Genomic DNA, 25554 nt, shown 5'->3' on the forward strand with positions numbered 1-25554 from the left:
TTGCTTCACCGAAGGAAATCTGGAATTCTATGTACCTCAAATTCACCACATATGGCACTAGAAAAGAAGGTGTCAGATGTGGGATTCCCCATGACTTACATCTGGATTGTATAGCACCATTTTATGGAAGAAGGCTCACTCTAGAATGAACAAATGCCCCACATACAACAGCTAGATGCGATCTAAACATGCCAGAGTTTTCAAGGCAACTGGTTAAGGTTACATGAAAGAAGAATATGGTTGAGTGCTGCTTACAAATGTCCTGAGACGCATTAAGGTACTCTTGCTCTTACTGCAGGACACACAGCTATGTTACATAAGCACGTAAAGAGTTGAGATCCAGATGCATCTATTGCTAAGGACGGCACCTTAATTCTGAGTTTTAGTCCATTAAATTCTCAGTTACGTGGGGGAAAAATTCATGTGATCTTTCTGAGAGAGGTGAAAGGTATTCCCTGACTCTTCCGCAAGGCTAATTGTAGGGGGTGTGGGTTTAATCACTGGAAAGAAATATTTTCTGACCATTATAACTCCATATGATTTTAATCCAGCGAGTCAATCGTATCGTATTTATATTCCAAGATAAGATAAGCGTTTTTGCCTCCTTTCCTCTTCAAGGGGTATAGACGTATTTCTGGGAGGGTTTGTGCGGCCTTCTGTGCAGTAGGCAGTGCGTCAGTCTCATAATCTGAAAGTCCTGAGTTTGATCCTCAGAGAGGGTATTTCTGTGCTCCTTTTGGCAAGACGAACATCTCAGATTTTCTCCAAATCTGTAAACTATTACTCCACTTCGCATCTTGCTCAGTTTTAGGGAGATGGTGGCTTTCTAAATTCCCTCTCGCATATATATATATATATATATATATATATATATATATGACCGCTCTCATTGTAGGCAAGGAGTAGCTGGGTCGGCTGACAAAACATCTACTTTGGTACAATGAGACTGGAAGTCTTCCAAGTGCCTTCATATATTTAGTCAAGGGTTTGGAATGAATTCTGATCTGCAGGTCCTTGTTTACTTCTCTTCCCACATCCCTCAGAAATGAGGATGTGGTCAATTTCATTAGAAAACAGAAGACATCTACCCTTCTGTCCCAGCATTTACTTGGAGCTCGGAATTTTTTTTTTTCTTAATCAGAGGGGAAGATAATGTCTTAATAACAGAGAAGGCGATGGAAACCTAAAGGGCGAAGTCCTCCGCGGCAGATTTGAACCGGCGAATTAAGGGTTACTGTTTTTGCACTACTCTCGGCCGCTCTATCAACTGAGCTACCGAAGGCGGAGACAGCAAAGCTTTCCGTGATGCATTCATCTGTCTTTCAATAATGGTTGTGGCGCAGTTGGGTGCGGGTGCTGCAGTGGAATGAGAAAACTCATGAATACGACCTAGGGCTAGCTCTCCAAATGGCCACTTCCTAGAATGCTTTCTCAGCTACATCTTTTCAACTTAAAGGGGGATTGCTTACCTACCTTAATGTGCTGGGCTGGCTTGAAGGAAAGAAGGGGACCTAGAAATTGAAATTCTACACAAAAGGAAATGTGATCAAAGGGTATGGGGCAAAGGTAGTCCACAGCCCTTTGGAAGCATTTGTGACCAAAGTATGACAGCATGGAAACGTCAAGGAGAGGCCAGAAAGTTAGGGGAGGCATTACGACATGCATCACTACGCACTGAGCATGAAGAACATGCATGTTTAATGCCTCTGTGAATGGAAAGGGAAAAGCAAAATCATGGTCCAATCGCAAGTGATTGGGATAAAGAAGACATTCAGTTTTTCTTAAACCTTCTGTAAGGAGTCTCTGGTTTAGAGGAAGAATTCACATCAATGGCCAAGACAGCTGTGACCGTTTTCTATACCGAGATTGCCAAGATGAACCACCACTTTGGTTTCTTGGGGGAGAAAGATTCTTTTTTCTATAAAGACCGAAAATGAGATAGCCCCATTTCACAAGCTTTCCCAAGGCAAGAGCCGGGCAATGTCGGCGGTGGTCTGGCCCCAGCTGCATGTCATCTCACTTCCTGACCCATGGTGACAGCCTAGGGTTCTGCCAAAAGGCAAGATGAGCCTGGCAAAAGGCTGGAGATGCCGGGGATCGAACCCGGGGCCTCATACATGCAAAGCATGCGCTCTACCACTGAGCTACATCCCCCACGTCCTGGGGTGAGGGTGGGGCGGGCTGACCTTGCTTCACCGAAGGAAATCTGGAATTCTATGTACCTCAAATTCACCACATATGGCACTAGAAAAGAAGGTGTCAGATGTGGGATTCCCCATGACTTACATCTGGATTGTATAGCACCATTTTATGGAAGAAGGCTCACTCTAGAATGAACAAATGCCCCACATACAACAGCTAGATGCGATCTAAACATGCCAGAGTTTTCAAGGCAACTGGTTAAGGTTACATGAAAGAAGAATATGGTTGAGTGCTGCTTACAAATGTCCTGAGACGCATTAAGGTACTCTTGCTCTTACTGCAGGACACACAGCTATGTTACATAAGCACGTAAAGAGTTGAGATCCAGATGCATCTATTGCTAAGGACGGCACCTTAATTCTGAGTTTTAGTCCATTAAATTCTCAGTTACGTGGGGGAAAAATTCATGTGATCTTTCTGAGAGAGGTGAAAGGTATTCCCTGACTCTTCCGCAAGGCTAATTGTAGGGGGTGTGGGTTTAATCACTGGAAAGAAATATTTTCTGACCATTATAACTCCATATGATTTTAATCCAGCGAGTCAATCGTATCGTATTTATATTCCAAGATAAGATAAGCGTTTTTGCCTCCTTTCCTCTTCAAGGGGTATAGACGTATTTCTGGGAGGGTTTGTGCGGCCTTCTGTGCAGTAGGCAGTGCGTCAGTCTCATAATCTGAAAGTCCTGAGTTTGATCCTCAGAGAGGGTATTTCTGTGCTCCTTTTGGCAAGACGAACATCTCAGATTTTCTCCAAATCTGTAAACTATTACTCCACTTCGCATCTTGCTCAGTTTTAGGGAGATGGTGGCTTTCTAAATTCCCTCTCGCATATATATATATATATATATATATATATATATATATGACCGCTCTCATTGTAGGCAAGGAGTAGCTGGGTCGGCTGACAAAACATCTACTTTGGTACAATGAGACTGGAAGTCTTCCAAGTGCCTTCATATATTTAGTCAAGGGTTTGGAATGAATTCTGATCTGCAGGTCCTTGTTTACTTCTCTTCCCATATCCCTCAGAAATGAGGATGTGGTCAATTTCATTAGAAAACAGAAGACATCTACCCTTCTGTCCCAGCATTTACTTGGAGCTCGGAATTTTTTTTTTTCTTAATCAGAGGGGAAGATAATGTCTTAATAACAGAGAAGGCGATGGAAACCTAAAGGGCGAAGTCCTCCGCGGCAGATTTGAACCGGCGAATTAAGGGTTACTGTTTTTGCACTACTCTCGGCCGCTCTATCAACTGAGCTACCGAAGGCGGAGACAGCAAAGCTTTCCGTGATGCATTCATCTGTCTTTCAATAATGGTTGTGGCGCAGTTGGGTGCGGGTGCTGCAGTGGAATGAGAAAACTCATGAATACGACCTAGGGCTAGCTCTCCAAATGGCCACTTCCTAGAATGCTTTCTCAGCTACATCTTTTCAACTTAAAGGGGGATTGCTTACCTACCTTAATGTGCTGGGCTGGCTTGAAGGAAAGAAGGGGACCTAGAAATTGAAATTCTACACAAAAGGAAATGTGATCAAAGGGTATGGGGCAAAGGTAGTCCACAGCCCTTTGGAAGCATTTGTGACCAAAGTATGACAGCATGGAAACGTCAAGGAGAGGCCAGAAAGTTAGGGGAGGCATTACGACATGCATCACTACGCACTGAGCATGAAGAACATGCATGTTTAATGCCTCTGTGAATGGAAAGGGAAAAGCAAAATCATGGTCCAATCGCAAGTGATTGGGATAAAGAAGACATTCAGTTTTTCTTAAACCTTCTGTAAGGAGTCTCTGGTTTAGAGGAAGAATTCACATCAATGGCCAAGACAGCTGTGACCGTTTTCTATACCGAGATTGCCAAGATGAACCACCACTTTGGTTTCTTGGGGGAGAAAGATTCTTTTTTCTATAAAGACCGAAAATGAGATAGCCCCATTTCACAAGCTTTCCCAAGGCAAGAGCCGGGCAATGTCGGCGGTGGTCTGGCCCCAGCTGCATGTCATCTCACTTCCTGACCCATGGTGACAGCCTAGGGTTCTGCCAAAAGGCAAGATGAGCCTGGCAAAAGGCTGGAGATGCCGGGGATCGAACCCGGGGCCTCATACATGCAAAGCATGCGCTCTACCACTGAGCTACATCCCCCACGTCCTGGGGTGGGGGTGGGGCGGGCTGACCTTGCTTCACCGAAGGAAATCTGGAATTCTATGTACCTCAAATTCACCACATATGGCACTAGAAAATAAGGTGTCAGATGTGGGATTCCCCATGACTTACATCTGGATTGTATAGCACCATTTTATGGAATAAGGCTCACTCTAGAATGAACAAATGCCCCACATACAACAGCTAGATGCGATCTAAACATGCCAGAGTTTTCAAGGCAACTGGTTAAGGTTACATGAAAGAAGAATATGGTTGAGTGCTGCTTACAAATGTCCTGAGACGAATTAAGGTACTCTTGCTCTTACTGCAGGACACACAGCTATGTTACATAAGCACGTAAAGAGTTGAGATCCAGATGCATCTATTGCTAAGGACGGCACCTTAATTCTGAGTTTTAGTCCATTAAATTCTCAGTTACGTGGGGGAAAAATTCATGTGATCTTTCTGAGAGAGGTGAAAGGTATTCCCTGACTCTTTCGCATGGCTAATTGTAGGGGGTGTGGGTTTAATCACTGGAAAGAAATATTTTCCCACCATTATAACTCCATATGATTTTAATCCAGCGAGTCAATCGTATCGTATTTATATTCCAAGATAAGATAAGCGTTTTTGCCTCCTTTCCTCTTCAAGGGGTATAGACGTATTTCTGGGAGGGTTTGTGCAGCCTTCTGTGCAGTAGGCAGTGCGTCAGTCTCATAATCTGAAAGTCCTGAGTTTGATCCTCAGAGAGGGTATTTCTGTGCTCCTTTTGGCAAGACGAACATCTCAGATTTTCTCCAAATCTGTAAACTATTACTCCACTTCGCATCTTGCTCAGTTTTAGGGAGATGGTGGCTTTCTAAATTCCCTCTCGCATATATATATATATATATATATATATATATATGACCGCTCTCATTGTAGGCAAGGAGTAGCTGGGTCGGCTGACAAAACATCTACTTTGGTACAATGAGACTGGAAGTCTTCCAAGTGCCTTCATATATTTAGTCAAGGGTTTGGAATGAATTCTGATCTGCAGGTCCTTGTTTACTTCTCTTCCCACATCCCTCAGAAATGAGGATGTGGTCAATTTCATTAGAAAACAGAAGACATCTACCCTTCTGTCCCAGCATTTACTTGGAGCTCGGAATTTTTTTTTTTCTTAATCAGAGGGGAAGATAATGTCTTAATAACAGAGAAGGCGATGGAAACCTAAAGGGCGAAGTCCTCCGCGGCAGATTTGAACCGGCGAATTAAGGGTTACTGTTTTTGCACTACTCTCGGCCGCTCTATCAACTGAGCTACCGAAGGCGGAGACAGCAAAGCTTTCCGTGATGCATTCATCTGTCTTTCAATAATGGTTGTGGCGCAGTTGGGTGCGGGTGCTGCAGTGGAATGAGAAAACTCATGAATACGACCTAGGGCTAGCTCTCCAAATGGCCACTTCCTAGAATGCTTTCTCAGCTACATCTTTTCAACTTAAAGGGGGATTGCTTACCTACCTTAATGTGCTGGGCTGGCTTGAAGGAAAGAAGGGGACCTAGAAATTGAAATTCTACACAAAAGGAAATGTGATCAAAGGGTATGGGGCAAAGGTAGTCCACAGCCCTTTGGAAGCATTTGTGACCAAAGTATGACAGCATGGAAACGTCAAGGAGAGGCCAGAAAGTTAGGGGAGGCATTACGACATGCATCACTACGCACTGAGCATGAAGAACATGCATGTTTAATGCCTCTGTGAATGGAAAGGGAAAAGCAAAATCATGGTCCAATCGCAAGTGATTGGGATAAAGAAGACATTCAGTTTTTCTTAAACCTTCTGTAAGGAGTCTCTGGTTTAGAGGAAGAATTCACATCAATGGCCAAGACAGCTGTGACCGTTTTCTATACCGAGATTGCCAAGATGAACCACCACTTTGGTTTCTTGGGGGAGAAAGATTCTTTTTTCTATAAAGACCGAAAATGAGATAGCCCCATTTCACAAGCTTTCCCAAGGCAAGAGCCGGGCAATGTCGGCGGTGGTCTGGCCCCAGCTGCATGTCATCTCACTTCCTGACCCATGGTGACAGCCTAGGGTTCTGCCAAAAGGCAAGATGAGCCTGGCAAAAGGCTGGAGATGCCGGGGATCGAACCCGGGGCCTCATACATGCAAAGCATGCGCTCTACCACTGAGCTACATCCCCCACGTCCTGGGGTGAGGGTGGGGCGGGCTGACCTTGCTTCACCGAAGGAAATCTGGAATTCTATGTACCTCAAATTCACCACATATGGCACTAGAAAAGAAGGTGTCAGATGTGGGATTCCCCATGACTTACATCTGGATTGTATAGCACCATTTTATGGAAGAAGGCTCACTCTAGAATGAACAAATGCCCCACATACAACAGCTAGATGCGATCTAAACATGCCAGAGTTTTCAAGGCAACTGGTTAAGGTTACATGAAAGAAGAATATGGTTGAGTGCTGCTTACAAATGTCCTGAGACGCATTAAGGTACTCTTGCTCTTACTGCAGGACACACAGCTATGTTACATAAGCACGTAAAGAGTTGAGATCCAGATGCATCTATTGCTAAGGACGGCACCTTAATTCTGAGTTTTAGTCCATTAAATTCTCAGTTACGTGGGGGAAAAATTCATGTGATCTTTCTGAGAGAGGTGAAAGGTATTCCCTGACTCTTCCGCAAGGCTAATTGTAGGGGGTGTGGGTTTAATCACTGGAAAGAAATATTTTCTGACCATTATAACTCCATATGATTTTAATCCAGCGAGTCAATCGTATCGTATTTATATTCCAAGATAAGATAAGCGTTTTTGCCTCCTTTCCTCTTCAAGGGGTATAGACGTATTTCTGGGAGGGTTTGTGCGGCCTTCTGTGCAGTAGGCAGTGCGTCAGTCTCATAATCTGAAAGTCCTGAGTTTGATCCTCAGAGAGGGTATTTCTGTGCTCCTTTTGGCAAGACGAACATCTCAGATTTTCTCCAAATCTGTAAACTATTACTCCACTTCGCATCTTGCTCAGTTTTAGGGAGATGGTGGCTTTCTAAATTCCCTCTCGCATATATATAAATATGACCGCTCTCATTGTAGGCAAGTAGTAGCTGGGTCGGCTGACAAAACATCTACTTTGGTACAATGAGACTGGAAGTCTTCCAAGTGCCTTCATATATTTAGTCAAGGCTTTGGAATGAATTCTGATCTGCAGGTCCTTGCTTACTTCTCTTCCCACATCCCTCAGAAATGAGGATGTGGTCAATTTCATTAGAAAACAGAAGACATCTACCCTTCTGTCCCAGCATTTACTTGGAGCTCGGAATTTTTTTTTCTTCTTAATCAGAGGGGAACACAATGTCTTAATAACAGAGAAGGCGATGGAAACCTAAAGGGCGAAGTCCTCCGCGGCAGATTGGAACCGGCGAATTAAGGGTTACTGTTTTTGCACTACTCTCGGCCGTTCTATCAACTGAGCTATCGAAGGCGGAGACAGCAAAGCTTTCCGTGATGCATTCATCTGTCTTTCAATAATGGTTGTGGCGCAGTTGGGTGCGGGTGCTGCAGGGGAATGAGAAAACTCATGAATACGACCTAGGGCTAGCTCTCCAAATGGCCACTTCCTAGAATGCTTTCTCAGCTACATCTTTTCAACTTAAAGGGGGATTGCTTACCTACCTTAATGTGCTGGGCTGGCTTGAAGGAAAGAAGGGGACCTAGAAATTGAAATTCTACACAAAAGGAAATGTGATCAAAGGGTATGGGGCAAAGGTAGTCCACAGCCCTTTGGAAGCATTTGTGACCAAAGTATGACAGCATGGAAACGTCAAGGAGAGGCCAGAAAGTTAGGGGAGGCATTACTACATGCATCACTACGCACTGAGCATGAAGAACATGCATGTTTAATGCCTCTGTGAATGGAAAGGGAAAAGCAAAATCGGTAGATTCATGGACCAATCGCAAGTGATTGGGATAAAGAAGACATTCAGTTTTTCTTAAACCTTCTGTAAGGAGTCTCTGGTTTAGAGGAAGAATTCACATCAATGGCCAAGACAGCTGTGACCGTTTTCTATACCGAGATTGCCAAGATGAACCACCACTTTGGTTTCTTGGGGGAGAAAGATTCTTTTTTCTATAAAGACCGAAAATGAGATAGCCCCATTTCACAAGCTTTCCCCAGGCAAGAGCCGGGCAATGTCGGCGGTGGTCTGGCCCCAGCTGCATGTCATCTCACTTCCTGACCCATGGTGACAGCCTAGGGTTCTGCCAAAAGGCAAGATGAGCCTGGCAAAAGGCTGGAGATGCCGGGGATCGAACCCGGGGCCCCATACATGCAAAGCATGCGCTCTACCACTGAGCTACATCCCCCACGTCCTGGGGTGAGGGTGGGGCGGGCTGACCTTGCTTCACCGAAGGAAATCTGGAATTCTATGTACCTCAAATTCACCACATATGGCACTAGAAAAGAAGGTGTCAGATGTGGGATTCCCCATGACTTACATCTGGATTGTATAGCACCATTTTATGGAAGAAGGCTCACTCTAGAATGAACAAATGCCCCACATACAACAGCTAGATGCGATCTAAACATGCCAGAGTTTTCAAGGCAACTGGTTAAGGTTACATGAAAGAAGAATATGGTTGAGTGCTGCTTACAAATGTCCTGAGACGCATTAAGGTACTCTTGCTCTTACTGCAGGACACACAGCTATGTTACATAAGCACGTAAAGAGTTGAGATCCAGATGCATCTATTGCTAAGGACGGCACCTTAATTCTGAGTTTTAGTCCATTAAATTCTCAGTTACGTGGGGGAAAAATTCATGTGATCTTTCTGAGAGAGGTGAAAGGTATTCCCTGACTCTTCCGCAAGGCTAATTGTAGGGGGTGTGGGTTTAATCACTGGAAAGAAATATTTTCTGACCATTATAACTCCATATGATTTTAATCCAGCGAGTCAATCGTATCGTATTTATATTCCAAGATAAGATAAGCGTTTTTGCCTCCTTTCCTCTTCAAGGGGTATAGACGTATTTCTGGGAGGGTTTGTGCGGCCTTCTGTGCAGTAGGCAGTGCGTCAGTCTCATAATCTGAAAGTCCTGAGTTTGATCCTCAGAGAGGGTATTTCTGTGCTCCTTTTGGCAAGACGAACATCTCAGATTTTCTCCAAATCTGTAAACTATTACTCCACTTCGCATCTTGCTCAGTTTTAGGGAGATGGTGGCTTTCTAAATTCCCTCTCGCATATATATATATATATATATATATATATATATATATGACCGCTCTCATTGTAGGCAAGGAGTAGCTGGGTCGGCTGACAAAACATCTACTTTGGTACAATGAGACTGGAAGTCTTCCAAGTGCCTTCATATATTTAGTCAAGGGTTTGGAATGAATTCTGATCTGCAGGTCCTTGTTTACTTCTCTTCCCACATCCCTCAGAAATGAGGATGTGGTCAATTTCATTAGAAAACAGAAGACATCTACCCTTCTGTCCCAGCATTTACTTGGAGCTCGGAATTTTTTTTTTTCTTAATCAGAGGGGAAGATAATGTCTTAATAACAGAGAAGGCGATGGAAACCTAAAGGGCGAAGTCCTCCGCGGCAGATTTGAACCGGCGAATTAAGGGTTACTGTTTTTGCACTACTCTCGGCCGCTCTATCAACTGAGCTACCGAAGGCGGAGACAGCAAAGCTTTCCGTGATGCATTCATCTGTCTTTCAATAATGGTTGTGGCGCAGTTGGGTGCGGGTGCTGCAGTGGAATGAGAAAACTCATGAATACGACCTAGGGCTAGCTCTCCAAATGGCCACTTCCTAGAATGCTTTCTCAGCTACATCTTTTCAACTTAAAGGGGGATTGCTTACCTACCTTAATGTGCTGGGCTGGCTTGAAGGAAAGAAGGGGACCTAGAAATTGAAATTCTACACAAAAGGAAATGTGATCAAAGGGTATGGGGCAAAGGTAGTCCACAGCCCTTTGGAAGCATTTGTGACCAAAGTATGACAGCATGGAAACGTCAAGGAGAGGCCAGAAAGTTAGGGGAGGCATTACGACATGCATCACTACGCACTGAGCATGAAGAACATGCATGTTTAATGCCTCTGTGAATGGAAAGGGAAAAGCAAAATCATGGTCCAATCGCAAGTGATTGGGATAAAGAAGACATTCAGTTTTTCTTAAACCTTCTGTAAGGAGTCTCTGGTTTAGAGGAAGAATTCACATCAATGGCCAAGACAGCTGTGACCGTTTTCTATACCGAGATTGCCAAGATGAACCACCACTTTGGTTTCTTGGGGGAGAAAGATTCTTTTTTCTATAAAGACCGAAAATGAGATAGCCCCATTTCACAAGCTTTCCCCAGGCAAGAGCCGGGCAATGTCGGCGGTGGTCTGGCCCCAGCTGCATGTCATCTCACTTCCTGACCCATGGTGACAGCCTAGGGTTCTGCCAAAAGGCAAGATGAGCCTGGCAAAAGGCTGGAGATGCCGGGGATCGAACCCGGGGCCCCATACATGCAAAGCATGCGCTCTACCACTGAGCTACATCCCCCACGTCCTGGGGTGAGGGTGGGGCGGGCTGACCTTGCTTCACCGAAGGAAATCTGGAATTCTATGTACCTCAAATTCACCACATATGGCACTAGAAAAGAAGGTGTCAGATGTGGGATTCCCCATGACTTACATCTGGATTGTATAGCACCATTTTATGGAAGAAGGCTCACTCTAGAATGAACAAATGCCCCACATACAACAGCTAGATGCGATCTAAACATGCCAGAGTTTTCAAGGCAACTGGTTAAGGTTACATGAAAGAAGAATATGGTTGAGTGCTGCTTACAAATGTCCTGAGACGCATTAAGGTACTCTTGCTCTTACTGCAGGACACACAGCTATGTTACATAAGCACGTAAAGAGTTGAGATCCAGATGCATCTATTGCTAAGGACGGCACCTTAATTCTGAGTTTTAGTCCATTAAATTCTCAGTTACGTGGGGGAAAAATTCATGTGATCTTTCTGAGAGAGGTGAAAGGTATTCCCTGACTCTTCCGCAAGGCTAATTGTAGGGGGTGTGGGTTTAATCACTGGAAAGAAATATTTTCTGACCATTATAACTCCATATGATTTTAATCCAGCGAGTCAATCGTATCGTATTTATATTCCAAGATAAGATAAGCGTTTTTGCCTCCTTTCCTCTTCAAGGGGTATAGACGTATTTCTGGGAGGGTTTGTGCGGCCTTCTGTGCAGTAGGCAGTGCGTCAGTCTCATAATCTGAAAGTCCTGAGTTTGATCCTCAGAGAGGGTATTTCTGTGCTCCTTTTGGCAAGACGAACATCTCAGATTTTCTCCAAATCTGTAAACTATTACTCCACTTCGCATCTTGCTCAGTTTTAGGGAGATGGTGGCTTTCTAAATTCCCTCTCGCATATATATATATATATATATATATATATATATATATGACCGCTCTCATTGTAGGCAAGGAGTAGCTGGGTCGGCTGACAAAACATCTACTTTGGTACAATGAGACTGGAAGTCTTCCAAGTGCCTTCATATATTTAGTCAAGGGTTTGGAATGAATTCTGATCTGCAGGTCCTTGTTTACTTCTCTTCCCACATCCCTCAGAAATGAGGATGTGGTCAATTTCATTAGAAAACAGAAGACATCTACCCTTCTGTCCCAGCATTTACTTGGAGCTCGGAATTTTTTTTTTTCTTAATCAGAGGGGAAGATAATGTCTTAATAACAGAGAAGGCGATGGAAACCTAAAGGGCGAAGTCCTCCGCGGCAGATTTGAACCGGCGAATTAAGGGTTACTGTTTTTGCACTACTCTCGGCCGCTCTATCAACTGAGCTACCGAAGGCGGAGACAGCAAAGCTTTCCGTGATGCATTCATCTGTCTTTCAATAATGGTTGTGGCGCAGTTGGGTGCGGGTGCTGCAGTGGAATGAGAAAACTCATGAATACGACCTAGGGCTAGCTCTCCAAATGGCCACTTCCTAGAATGCTTTCTCAGCTACATCTTTTCAACTTAAAGGGGGATTGCTTACCTACCTTAATGTGCTGGGCTGGCTTGAAGGAAAGAAGGGGACCTAGAAATTGAAATTCTACACAAAAGGAAATGTGATCAAAGGGTATGGGGCAAAGGTAGTCCACAGCCCTTTGGAAGCATTTGTGACCAAAGTATGACAGCATGGAAACGTCAAGGAGAGGCCAGAAAGTTAGGGGAGGCATTACGACATGCATCACTACGCACTGAGCATGAAGAACATGCATGTTTAATGCCTCTGTGAATGGAAAGGGAAAAGCAAAATCATGGTCCAATCGCAAGTGATTGGGATAAAGAAGACATTCAGTTTTTCTTAAACCTTCTGTAAGGAGTCTCTGGTTTAGAGGAAGAATTCACATCAATGGCCAAGACAGCTGTGACCGTTTTCTATACCGAGATTGCCAAGATGAACCACCACTTTGGTTTCTTGGGGGAGAAAGATTCTTTTTTCTATAAAGACCGAAAATGAGATAGCCCCATTTCACAAGCTTTCCCCAGGCAAGAGCCGGGCAATGTCGGCGGTGGTCTGGCCCCAGCTGCATGTCATCTCACTTCCTGACCCATGGTGACAGCCTAGGGTTCTGCCAAAAGGCAAGATGAGCCTGGCAAAAGGCTGGAGATGCCGGGGATCGAACCCGGGGCCTCATACATGCAAAGCATGCGCTCTACCACTGAGCTACATCCCCCACGTCCTGGGGTGGGGGTGGGGCGGGCTGACCTTGCTTCACCGAAGGAAATCTGGAATTCTATGTACCTCAAATTCACCACATATGGCACTAGAAAATAAGGTGTCAGATGTGGGATTCCCCATGACTTACATCTGGATTGTATAGCACCATTTTATGGAATAAGGCTCACTCTAGAATGAACAAATGCCCCACATACAACAGCTAGATGCGATCTAAACATGCCAGAGTTTTCAAGGCAACTGGTTAAGGTTACATGAAAGAAGAATATGGTTGAGTGCTGCTTACAAATGTCCTGAGACGAATTAAGGTACTCTTGCTCTTACTGCAGGACACACAGCTATGTTACATAAGCACGTAAAGAGTTGAGATCCAGATGCATCTATTGCTAAGGACGGCACCTTAATTCTGAGTTTTAGTCCATTAAATTCTCAGTTACGTGGGGGAAAAATTCATGTGATCTTTCTGAGAGAGGTGAAAGGTATTCCCTGACTCTTTCGCATGGCTAATTGTAGGGGGTGTGGGTTTAATCACTGGAAAGAAATATTTTCCCACCATTATAACTCCATATGATTTTAATCCAGCGAGTCAATCGTATCGTATTTATATTCCAAGATAAGATAAGCGTTTTTGCCTCCTTTCCTCTTCAAGGGGTATAGACGTATTTCTGGGAGGGTTTGTGCAGCCTTCTGTGCAGTAGGCAGTGCGTCAGTCTCATAATCTGAAAGTCCTGAGTTTGATCCTCAGAGAGGGTATTTCTGTGCTCCTTTTGGCAAGACGAACATCTCAGATTTTCTCCAAATCTGTAAACTATTACTCCACTTCGCATCTTGCTCAGTTTTAGGGAGATGGTGGCTTTCTAAATTCCCTCTCGCATATATATATATATATATATATATATATATATATATATGACCGCTCTCATTGTAGGCAAGGAGTAGCTGGGTCGGCTGACAAAACATCTACTTTGGTACAATGAGACTGGAAGTCTTCCAAGTGCCTTCATATATTTAGTCAAGGGTTTGGAATGAATTCTGATCTGCAGGTCCTTGTTTACTTCTCTTCCCACATCCCTCAGAAATGAGGATGTGGTCAATTTCATTAGAAAACAGAAGACATCTACCCTTCTGTCCCAGCATTTACTTGGAGCTCGGAATTTTTTTTTTTCTTAATCAGAGGGGAAGATAATGTCTTAATAACAGAGAAGGCGATGGAAACCTAAAGGGCGAAGTCCTCCGCGGCAGATTTGAACCGGCGAATTAAGGGTTACTGTTTTTGCACTACTCTCGGCCGCTCTATCAACTGAGCTACCGAAGGCGGAGACAGCAAAGCTTTCCGTGATGCATTCATCTGTCTTTCAATAATGGTTGTGGCGCAGTTGGGTGCGGGTGCTGCAGTGGAATGAGAAAACTCATGAATACGACCTAGGGCTAGCTCTCCAAATGGCCACTTCCTAGAATGCTTTCTCAGCTACATCTTTTCAACTTAAAGGGGGATTGCTTACCTACCTTAATGTGCTGGGCTGGCTTGAAGGAAAGAAGGGGACCTAGAAATTGAAATTCTACACAAAAGGAAATGTGATCAAAGGGTATGGGGCAAAGGTAGTCCACAGCCCTTTGGAAGCATTTGTGACCAAAGTATGACAGCATGGAAACGTCAAGGAGAGGCCAGAAAGTTAGGGGAGGCATTACGACATGCATCACTACGCACTGAGCATGAAGAACATGCATGTTTAATGCCTCTGTGAATGGAAAGGGAAAAGCAAAATCATGGTCCAATCGCAAGTGATTGGGATAAAGAAGACATTCAGTTTTTCTTAAACCTTCTGTAAGGAGTCTCTGGTTTAGAGGAAGAATTCACATCAATGGCCAAGACAGCTGTGACCGTTTTCTATACCGAGATTGCCAAGATGAACCACCACTTTGGTTTCTTGGGGGAGAAAGATTCTTTTTTCTATAAAGACCGAAAATGAGATAGCCCCATTTCACAAGCTTTCCCAAGGCAAGAGCCGGGCAATGTCGGCGGTGGTCTGGCCCCAGCTGCATGTCATCTCACTTCCTGACCCATGGTGACAGCCTAGGGTTCTGCCAAAAGGCAAGATGAGCCTGGCAAAAGGCTGGAGATGCCGGGGATCGAACCCGGGGCCTCATACATGCAAAGCATGCGCTCTACCACTGAGCTACATCCCCCACGTCCTGGGGTGGGGGTGGGGCGGGCTGACCTTGCTTCACCGAAGGAAATCTGGAATTCTATGTACCTCAAATTCACCACATATGGCACTAGAAAATAAGGTGTCAGATGTGGGATTCCCCATGACTTACATCTGGATTGTATAGCACCATTTTATGGAATAAGGCTCACTCTAGAATGAACAAATGCCCCACATACAACAGCTAGATGCGATCTAAACATGCCAGAGTTTTCAAGGCAACTGGTTAAGGTTACATGAAAGAAGAATATGGTTGAGTGCTGCTTACAAATGTCCTGAGACGAATTAAGGTACTCTTGCTCTTACTGCAGGACACACAGCTATGTTACATAAGCACGTAAAGAGTTGAGATCCAGATGCATCTATTGCTAAGGACGGCACCTTAATTCTGAGTTTTAGTCCATTAAATTCTCAGTTACGTGGGGGAAAAATTCATGTGATCTTTCTGAGAGAGGTGAAAGGTATTCCCTGACTCTTTCGCATGGCTAATTGTAGGGGGTGTGGGTTTAATCACTGGAAAGAAATATTTTCCCACCATTATAACTCCATATGATTTTAATCCAGCGAGTCAATCGTATCGTATTTATATTCCAAGATAAGATAAGCGTTTTTGCCTCCTTTCCTCTTCAAGGGGTATAGACGTATTTCTGGGAGGGTTTGTGCAGCCTTCTGTGCAGTAGGCAGTGCGTCAGTCTCATAATCTGAAAGTCCTGAGTTTGATCCTCAGAGAGGGTATTTCTGTGCTCCTTTTGGCAAGACGAACATCTCAGATTTTCTCCAAATCTGTAAACTATTACTCCACTTCGCATCTTGCTCAGTTTTAGGGAGATGGTGGCTTTCTAAATTCCCTCTCGCATATATATATATATATATATATATATATATATATATATGACCGCTCTCATTGTAGGCAAGGAGTAGCTGGGTCGGCTGACAAAACATCTACTTTGGTACAATGAGACTGGAAGTCTTCCAAGTGCCTTCATATATTTAGTCAAGGGTTTGGAATGAATTCTGATCTGCAGGTCCTTGTTTACTTCTCTTCCCACATCCCTCAGAAATGAGGATGTGGTCAATTTCATTAGAAAACAGAAGACATCTACCCTTCTGTCCCAGCATTTACTTGGAGCTCGGAATTTTTTTTTTTCTTAATCAGAGGGGAAGATAATGTCTTAATAACAGAGAAGGCGATGGAAACCTAAAGGGCGAAGTCCTCCGCGGCAGATTTGAACCGGCGAATTAAGGGTTACTGTTTTTGCACTACTCTCGGCCGCTCTATCAACTGAGCTACCGAAGGCGGAGACAGCAAAGCTTTCCGTGATGCATTCATCTGTCTTTCAATAATGGTTGTGGCGCAGTTGGGTGCGGGTGCTGCAGTGGAATGAGAAAACTCATGAATACGACCTAGGGCTAGCTCTCCAAATGGCCACTTCCTAGAATGCTTTCTCAGCTACATCTTTTCAACTTAAAGGGGGATTGCTTACCTACCTTAATGTGCTGGGCTGGCTTGAAGGAAAGAAGGGGACCTAGAAATTGAAATTCTACACAAAAGGAAATGTGATCAAAGGGTATGGGGCAAAGGTAGTCCACAGCCCTTTGGAAGCATTTGTGACCAAAGTATGACAGCATGGAAACGTCAAGGAGAGGCCAGAAAGTTAGGGGAGGCATTACGACATGCATCACTACGCACTGAGCATGAAGAACATGCATGTTTAATGCCTCTGTGAATGGAAAGGGAAAAGCAAAATCATGGTCCAATCGCAAGTGATTGGGATAAAGAAGACATTCAGTTTTTCTTAAACCTTCTGTAAGGAGTCTCTGGTTTAGAGGAAGAATTCACATCAATGGCCAAGACAGCTGTGACCGTTTTCTATACCGAGATTGCCAAGATGAACCACCACTTTGGTTTCTTGGGGGAGAAAGATTCTTTTTTCTATAAAGACCGAAAATGAGATAGCCCCATTTCACAAGCTTTCCCAAGGCAAGAGCCGGGCAATGTCGGCGGTGGTCTGGCCCCAGCTGCATGTCATCTCACTTCCTGACCCATGGTGACAGCCTAGGGTTCTGCCAAAAGGCAAGATGAGCCTGGCAAAAGGCTGGAGATGCCGGGGATCGAACCCGGGGCCTCATACATGCAAAGCATGCGCTCTACCACTGAGCTACATCCCCCACGTCCTGGGGTGGGGGTGGGGCGGGCTGACCTTGCTTCACCGAAGGAAATCTGGAATTCTATGTACCTCAAATTCACCACATATGGCACTAGAAAATAAGGTGTCAGATGTGGGATTCCCCATGACTTACATCTGGATTGTATAGCACCATTTTATGGAATAAGGCTCACTCTAGAATGAACAAATGCCCCACATACAACAGCTAGATGCGATCTAAACATGCCAGAGTTTTCAAGGCAACTGGTTAAGGTTACATGAAAGAAGAATATGGTTGAGTGCTGCTTACAAATGTCCTGAGACGAATTAAGGTACTCTTGCTCTTACTGCAGGACACACAGCTATGTTACATAAGCACGTAAAGAGTTGAGATCCAGATGCATCTATTGCTAAGGACGGCACCTTAATTCTGAGTTTTAGTCCATTAAATTCTCAGTTACGTGGGGGAAAAATTCATGTGATCTTTCTGAGAGAGGTGAAAGGTATTCCCTGACTCTTTCGCATGGCTAATTGTAGGGGGTGTGGGTTTAATCACTGGAAAGAAATATTTTCCCACCATTATAACTCCATATGATTTTAATCCAGCGAGTCAATCGTATCGTATTTATATTCCAAGATAAGATAAGCGTTTTTGCCTCCTTTCCTCTTCAAGGGGTATAGACGTATTTCTGGGAGGGTTTGTGCAGCCTTCTGTGCAGTAGGCAGTGCGTCAGTCTCATAATCTGAAAGTCCTGAGTTTGATCCTCAGAGAGGGTATTTCTGTGCTCCTTTTGGCAAGACGAACATCTCAGATTTTCTCCAAATCTGTAAACTATTACTCCACTTCGCATCTTGCTCAGTTTTAGGGAGATGGTGGCTTTCTAAATTCCCTCTCGCATATATATATATATATATATATATATATATATATATGACCGCTCTCATTGTAGGCAAGGAGTAGCTGGGTCGGCTGACAAAACATCTACTTTGGTACAATGAGACTGGAAGTCTTCCAAGTGCCTTCATATATTTAGTCAAGGGTTTGGAATGAATTCTGATCTGCAGGTCCTTGTTTACTTCTCTTCCCACATCCCTCAGAAATGAGGATGTGGTCAATTTCATTAGAAAACAGAAGACATCTACCCTTCTGTCCCAGCATTTACTTGGAGCTCGGAATTTTTTTTTTTCTTAATCAGAGGGGAAGATAATGTCTTAATAACAGAGAAGGCGATGGAAACCTAAAGGGCGAAGTCCTCCGCGGCAGATTTGAACCGGCGAATTAAGGGTTACTGTTTTTGCACTACTCTCGGCCGCTCTATCAACTGAGCTACCGAAGGCGGAGACAGCAAAGCTTTCCGTGATGCATTCATCTGTCTTTCAATAATGGTTGTGGCGCAGTTGGGTGCGGGTGCTGCAGTGGAATGAGAAAACTCATGAATACGACCTAGGGCTAGCTCTCCAAATGGCCACTTCCTAGAATGCTTTCTCAGCTACATCTTTTCAACTTAAAGGGGGATTGCTTACCTACCTTAATGTGCTGGGCTGGCTTGAAGGAAAGAAGGGGACCTAGAAATTGAAATTCTACACAAAAGGAAATGTGATCAAAGGGTATGGGGCAAAGGTAGTCCACAGCCCTTTGGAAGCATTTGTGACCAAAGTATGACAGCATGGAAACGTCAAGGAGAGGCCAGAAAGTTAGGGGAGGCATTACGACATGCATCACTACGCACTGAGCATGAAGAACATGCATGTTTAATGCCTCTGTGAATGGAAAGGGAAAAGCAAAATCATGGTCCAATCGCAAGTGATTGGGATAAAGAAGACATTCAGTTTTTCTTAAACCTTCTGTAAGGAGTCTCTGGTTTAGAGGAAGAATTCACATCAATGGCCAAGACAGCTGTGACCGTTTTCTATACCGAGATTGCCAAGATGAACCACCACTTTGGTTTCTTGGGGGAGAAAGATTCTTTTTTCTATAAAGACCGAAAATGAGATAGCCCCATTTCACAAGCTTTCCCAAGGCAAGAGCCGGGCAATGTCGGCGGTGGTCTGGCCCCAGCTGCATGTCATCTCACTTCCTGACCCATGGTGACAGCCTAGGGTTCTGCCAAAAGGCAAGATGAGCCTGGCAAAAGGCTGGAGATGCCGGGGATCGAACCCGGGGCCTCATACATGCAAAGCATGCGCTCTACCACTGAGCTACATCCCCCACGTCCTGGGGTGGGGGTGGGGCGGGCTGACCTTGCTTCACCGAAGGAAATCTGGAATTCTATGTACCTCAAATTCACCACATATGGCACTAGAAAATAAGGTGTCAGATGTGGGATTCCCCATGACTTACATCTGGATTGTATAGCACCATTTTATGGAATAAGGCTCACTCTAGAATGAACAAATGCCCCACATACAACAGCTAGATGCGATCTAAACATGCCAGAGTTTTCAAGGCAACTGGTTAAGGTTACATGAAAGAAGAATATGGTTGAGTGCTGCTTACAAATGTCCTGAGACGAATTAAGGTACTCTTGCTCTTACTGCAGGACACACAGCTATGTTACATAAGCACGTAAAGAGTTGAGATCCAGATGCATCTATTGCTAAGGACGGCACCTTAATTCTGAGTTTTAGTCCATTAAATTCTCAGTTACGTGGGGGAAAAATTCATGTGATCTTTCTGAGAGAGGTGAAAGGTATTCCCTGACTCTTTCGCATGGCTAATTGTAGGGGGTGTGGGTTTAATCACTGGAAAGAAATATTTTCCCACCATTATAACTCCATATGATTTTAATCCAGCGAGTCAATCGTATCGTATTTATATTCCAAGATAAGATAAGCGTTTTTGCCTCCTTTCCTCTTCAAGGGGTATAGACGTATTTCTGGGAGGGTTTGTGCAGCCTTCTGTGCAGTAGGCAGTGCGTCAGTCTCATAATCTGAAAGTCCTGAGTTTGATCCTCAGAGAGGGTATTTCTGTGCTCCTTTTGGCAAGACGAACATCTCAGATTTTCTCCAAATCTGTAAACTATTACTCCACTTCGCATCTTGCTCAGTTTTAGGGAGATGGTGGCTTTCTAAATTCCCTCTCGCATATATATATATATATATATATATATATATATATATATGACCGCTCTCATTGTAGGCAAGGAGTAGCTGGGTCGGCTGACAAAACATCTACTTTGGTACAATGAGACTGGAAGTCTTCCAAGTGCCTTCATATATTTAGTCAAGGGTTTGGAATGAATTCTGATCTGCAGGTCCTTGTTTACTTCTCTTCCCACATCCCTCAGAAATGAGGATGTGGTCAATTTCATTAGAAAACAGAAGACATCTACCCTTCTGTCCCAGCATTTACTTGGAGCTCGGAATTTTTTTTTTTCTTAATCAGAGGGGAAGATAATGTCTTAATAACAGAGAAGGCGATGGAAACCTAAAGGGCGAAGTCCTCCGCGGCAGATTTGAACCGGCGAATTAAGGGTTACTGTTTTTGCACTACTCTCGGCCGCTCTATCAACTGAGCTACCGAAGGCGGAGACAGCAAAGCTTTCCGTGATGCATTCATCTGTCTTTCAATAATGGTTGTGGCGCAGTTGGGTGCGGGTGCTGCAGTGGAATGAGAAAACTCATGAATACGACCTAGGGCTAGCTCTCCAAATGGCCACTTTAGAATGCTTTCTCAGCTACATCTTTTCAACTTAAAGGGGGATTGCTTACCTACCTTAATGTGCTGGGCTGGCTTGAAGGAAAGAAGGGGACCTAGAAATTGAAATTCTACACAAAAGGAAATGTGATCAAAGGGTATGGGGCAAAGGTAGTCCACAGCCCTTTGGAAGCATTTGTGACCAAAGTATGACAGCATGGAAACGTCAAGGAGAGGCCAGAAAGTTAGGGGAGGCATTACGACATGCATCACTACGCACTGAGCATGAAGAACATGCATGTTTAATGCCTCTGTGAATGGAAAGGGAAAAGCAAAATCATGGTCCAATCGCAAGTGATTGGGATAAAGAAGACATTCAGTTTTTCTTAAACCTTCTGTAAGGAGTCTCTGGTTTAGAGGAAGAATTCACATCAATGGCCAAGACAGCTGTGACCGTTTTCTATACCGAGATTGCCAAGATGAACCACCACTTTGGTTTCTTGGGGGAGAAAGATTCTTTTTTCTATAAAGACCGAAAATGAGATAGCCCCATTTCACAAGCTTTCCCAAGGCAAGAGCCGGGCAATGTCGGCGGTGGTCTGGCCCCAGCTGCATGTCATCTCACTTCCTGACCCATGGTGACAGCCTAGGGTTCTGCCAAAAGGCAAGATGAGCCTGGCAAAAGGCTGGAGATGCCGGGGATCGAACCCGGGGCCTCATACATGCAAAGCATGCGCTCTACCACTGAGCTACATCCCCCACGTCCTGGGGTGGGGGTGGGGCGGGCTGACCTTGCTTCACCGAAGGAAATCTGGAATTCTATGTACCTCAAATTCACCACATATGGCACTAGAAAATAAGGTGTCAGATGTGGGATTCCCCATGACTTACATCTGGATTGTATAGCACCATTTTATGGAATAAGGCTCACTCTAGAATGAACAAATGCCCCACATACAACAGCTAGATGCGATCTAAACATGCCAGAGTTTTCAAGGCAACTGGTTAAGGTTACATGAAAGAAGAATATGGTTGAGTGCTGCTTACAAATGTCCTGAGACGAATTAAGGTACTCTTGCTCTTACTGCAGGACACACAGCTATGTTACATAAGCACGTAAAGAGTTGAGATCCAGATGCATCTATTGCTAAGGACGGCACCTTAATTCTGAGTTTTAGTCCATTAAATTCTCAGTTACGTGGGGGAAAAATTCATGTGATCTTTCTGAGAGAGGTGAAAGGTATTCCCTGACTCTTTCGCATGGCTAATTGTAGGGGGTGTGGGTTTAATCACTGGAAAGAAATATTTTCCCACCATTATAACTCCATATGATTTTAATCCAGCGAGTCAATCGTATCGTATTTATATTCCAAGATAAGATAAGCGTTTTTGCCTCCTTTCCTCTTCAAGGGGTATAGACGTATTTCTGGGAGGGTTTGTGCAGCCTTCTGTGCAGTAGGCAGTGCGTCAGTCTCATAATCTGAAAGTCCTGAGTTTGATCCTCAGAGAGGGTATTTCTGTGCTCCTTTTGGCAAGACGAACATCTCAGATTTTCTCCAAATCTGTAAACTATTACTCCACTTCGCATCTTGCTCAGTTTTAGGGAGATGGTGGCTTTCTAAATTCCCTCTCGCATATATATATATATATATATATATATATATATATATATGACCGCTCTCATTGTAGGCAAGGAGTAGCTGGGTCGGCTGACAAAACATCTACTTTGGTACAATGAGACTGGAAGTCTTCCAAGTGCCTTCATATATTTAGTCAAGGGTTTGGAATGAATTCTGATCTGCAGGTCCTTGTTTACTTCTCTTCCCACATCCCTCAGAAATGAGGATGTGGTCAATTTCATTAGAAAACAGAAGACATCTACCCTTCTGTCCCAGCATTTACTTGGAGCTCGGAATTTTTTTTTTTCTTAATCAGAGGGGAAGATAATGTCTTAATAACAGAGAAGGCGATGGAAACCTAAAGGGCGAAGTCCTCCGCGGCAGATTTGAACCGGCGAATTAAGGGTTACTGTTTTTGCACTACTCTCGGCCGCTCTATCAACTGAGCTACCGAAGGCGGAGACAGCAAAGCTTTCCGTGATGCATTCATCTGTCTTTCAATAATGGTTGTGGCGCAGTTGGGTGCGGGTGCTGCAGTGGAATGAGAAAACTCATGAATACGACCTAGGGCTAGCTCTCCAAATGGCCACTTCCTAGAATGCTTTCTCAGCTACATCTTTTCAACTTAAAGGGGGATTGCTTACCTACCTTAATGTGCTGGGCTGGCTTGAAGGAAAGAAGGGGACCTAGAAATTGAAATTCTACACAAAAGGAAATGTGATCAAAGGGTATGGGGCAAAGGTAGTCCACAGCCCTTTGGAAGCATTTGTGACCAAAGTATGACAGCATGGAAACGTCAAGGAGAGGCCAGAAAGTTAGGGGAGGCATTACGACATGCATCACTACGCACTGAGCATGAAGAACATGCATGTTTAATGCCTCTGTGAATGGAAAGGGAAAAGCAAAATCATGGTCCAATCGCAAGTGATTGGGATAAAGAAGACATTCAGTTTTTCTTAAACCTTCTGTAAGGAGTCTCTGGTTTAGAGGAAGAATTCACATCAATGGCCAAGACAGCTGTGACCGTTTTCTATACCGAGATTGCCAAGATGAACCACCACTTTGGTTTCTTGGGGGAGAAAGATTCTTTTTTCTATAAAGACCGAAAATGAGATAGCCCCATTTCACAAGCTTTCCCAAGGCAAGAGCCGGGCAATGTCGGCGGTGGTCTGGCCCCAGCTGCATGTCATCTCACTTCCTGACCCATGGTGACAGCCTAGGGTTCTGCCAAAAGGCAAGATGAGCCTGGCAAAAGGCTGGAGATGCCGGGGATCGAACCCGGGGCCTCATACATGCAAAGCATGCGCTCTACCACTGAGCTACATCCCCCACGTCCTGGGGTGGGGGTGGGGCGGGCTGACCTTGCTTCACCGAAGGAAATCTGGAATTCTATGTACCTCAAATTCACCACATATGGCACTAGAAAATAAGGTGTCAGATGTGGGATTCCCCATGACTTACATCTGGATTGTATAGCACCATTTTATGGAATAAGGCTCACTCTAGAATGAACAAATGCCCCACATACAACAGCTAGATGCGATCTAAACATGCCAGAGTTTTCAAGGCAACTGGTTAAGGTTACATGAAAGAAGAATATGGTTGAGTGCTGCTTACAAATGTCCTGAGACGAATTAAGGTACTCTTGCTCTTACTGCAGGACACACAGCTATGTTACATAAGCACGTAAAGAGTTGAGATCCAGATGCATCTATTGCTAAGGACGGCACCTTAATTCTGAGTTTTAGTCCATTAAATTCTCAGTTACGTGGGGGAAAAATTCATGTGATCTTTCTGAGAGAGGTGAAAGGTATTCCCTGACTCTTTCGCATGGCTAATTGTAGGGGGTGTGGGTTTAATCACTGGAAAGAAATATTTTCCCACCATTATAACTCCATATGATTTTAATCCAGCGAGTCAATCGTATCGTATTTATATTCCAAGATAAGATAAGCGTTTTTGCCTCCTTTCCTCTTCAAGGGGTATAGACGTATTTCTGGGAGGGTTTGTGCAGCCTTCTGTGCAGTAGGCAGTGCGTCAGTCTCATAATCTGAAAGTCCTGAGTTTGATCCTCAGAGAGGGTATTTCTGTGCTCCTTTTGGCAAGACGAACATCTCAGATTTTCTCCAAATCTGTAAACTATTACTCCACTTCGCATCTTGCTCAGTTTTAGGGAGATGGTGGCTTTCTAAATTCCCTCTCGCATATATATATATATATATATATATATATATATATATGACCGCTCTCATTGTAGGCAAGGAGTAGCTGGGTCGGCTGACAAAACATCTACTTTGGTACAATGAGACTGGAAGTCTTCCAAGTGCCTTCATATATTTAGTCAAGGGTTTGGAATGAATTCTGATCTGCAGGTCCTTGTTTACTTCTCTTCCCACATCCCTCAGAAATGAGGATGTGGTCAATTTCATTAGAAAACAGAAGACATCTACCCTTCTGTCCCAGCATTTACTTGGAGCTCGGAATTTTTTTTTTTCTTAATCAGAGGGGAAGATAATGTCTTAATAACAGAGAAGGCGATGGAAACCTAAAGGGCGAAGTCCTCCGCGGCAGATTTGAACCGGCGAATTAAGGGTTACTGTTTTTGCACTACTCTCGGCCGCTCTATCAACTGAGCTACCGAAGGCGGAGACAGCAAAGCTTTCCGTGATGCATTCATCTGTCTTTCAATAATGGTTGTGGCGCAGTTGGGTGCGGGTGCTGCAGTGGAATGAGAAAACTCATGAATACGACCTAGGGCTAGCTCTCCAAATGGCCACTTCCTAGAATGCTTTCTCAGCTACATCTTTTCAACTTAAAGGGGGATTGCTTACCTACCTTAATGTGCTGGCTGGCTTGAAGGAAAGAAGGG

At 44.2% G+C, this 25554-nt stretch overlaps 11 non-coding genes across 11 annotated transcripts; all 11 read right to left on the minus strand.

Annotated features, from left to right (window-relative positions):
• Positions 1 to 2082: 2082 nt before the first annotated feature.
• Positions 2083 to 2154, minus strand: TRNAA-UGC (transfer RNA alanine (anticodon UGC)). The gene has a single exon. It is a non-coding gene; the product is annotated as a tRNA-Ala (tRNA).
• Positions 2155 to 4269: 2115 nt separating this feature from the next.
• On the minus strand, positions 4270 to 4341 carry TRNAA-UGC (transfer RNA alanine (anticodon UGC)). The gene has a single exon. It is a non-coding gene; the product is annotated as a tRNA-Ala (tRNA).
• A 2111-nt stretch (positions 4342 to 6452) lies between these two features.
• On the minus strand, positions 6453 to 6524 carry TRNAA-UGC (transfer RNA alanine (anticodon UGC)). Its single transcript has one exon. It is a non-coding gene; the product is annotated as a tRNA-Ala (tRNA).
• Positions 6525 to 8627: 2103 nt separating this feature from the next.
• On the minus strand, positions 8628 to 8699 carry TRNAA-UGC (transfer RNA alanine (anticodon UGC)). The gene has a single exon. It is a non-coding gene; the product is annotated as a tRNA-Ala (tRNA).
• A 2115-nt stretch (positions 8700 to 10814) lies between these two features.
• Positions 10815 to 10886, minus strand: TRNAA-UGC (transfer RNA alanine (anticodon UGC)). Its single transcript has one exon. It is a non-coding gene; the product is annotated as a tRNA-Ala (tRNA).
• A 2115-nt stretch (positions 10887 to 13001) lies between these two features.
• On the minus strand, positions 13002 to 13073 carry TRNAA-UGC (transfer RNA alanine (anticodon UGC)). The gene has a single exon. It is a non-coding gene; the product is annotated as a tRNA-Ala (tRNA).
• A 2117-nt stretch (positions 13074 to 15190) lies between these two features.
• Positions 15191 to 15262, minus strand: TRNAA-UGC (transfer RNA alanine (anticodon UGC)). Its single transcript has one exon. It is a non-coding gene; the product is annotated as a tRNA-Ala (tRNA).
• Positions 15263 to 17379: 2117 nt separating this feature from the next.
• On the minus strand, positions 17380 to 17451 carry TRNAA-UGC (transfer RNA alanine (anticodon UGC)). The gene has a single exon. It is a non-coding gene; the product is annotated as a tRNA-Ala (tRNA).
• A 2115-nt stretch (positions 17452 to 19566) lies between these two features.
• On the minus strand, positions 19567 to 19638 carry TRNAA-UGC (transfer RNA alanine (anticodon UGC)). The gene has a single exon. It is a non-coding gene; the product is annotated as a tRNA-Ala (tRNA).
• Positions 19639 to 21753: 2115 nt separating this feature from the next.
• TRNAA-UGC (transfer RNA alanine (anticodon UGC)) lies at positions 21754 to 21825 on the minus strand. The gene has a single exon. It is a non-coding gene; the product is annotated as a tRNA-Ala (tRNA).
• A 2117-nt stretch (positions 21826 to 23942) lies between these two features.
• TRNAA-UGC (transfer RNA alanine (anticodon UGC)) lies at positions 23943 to 24014 on the minus strand. Its single transcript has one exon. It is a non-coding gene; the product is annotated as a tRNA-Ala (tRNA).
• Between the last annotated feature and the right edge of the window lie 1540 nt (positions 24015 to 25554).

The sequence above is a fragment of the Pleurodeles waltl genome, unplaced genomic scaffold (assembly GCF_031143425.1).
Source record: "Pleurodeles waltl isolate 20211129_DDA unplaced genomic scaffold, aPleWal1.hap1.20221129 scaffold_162, whole genome shotgun sequence".
In the NCBI taxonomy this organism is placed as follows: Eukaryota; Metazoa; Chordata; class Amphibia; order Caudata; family Salamandridae; genus Pleurodeles; species Pleurodeles waltl.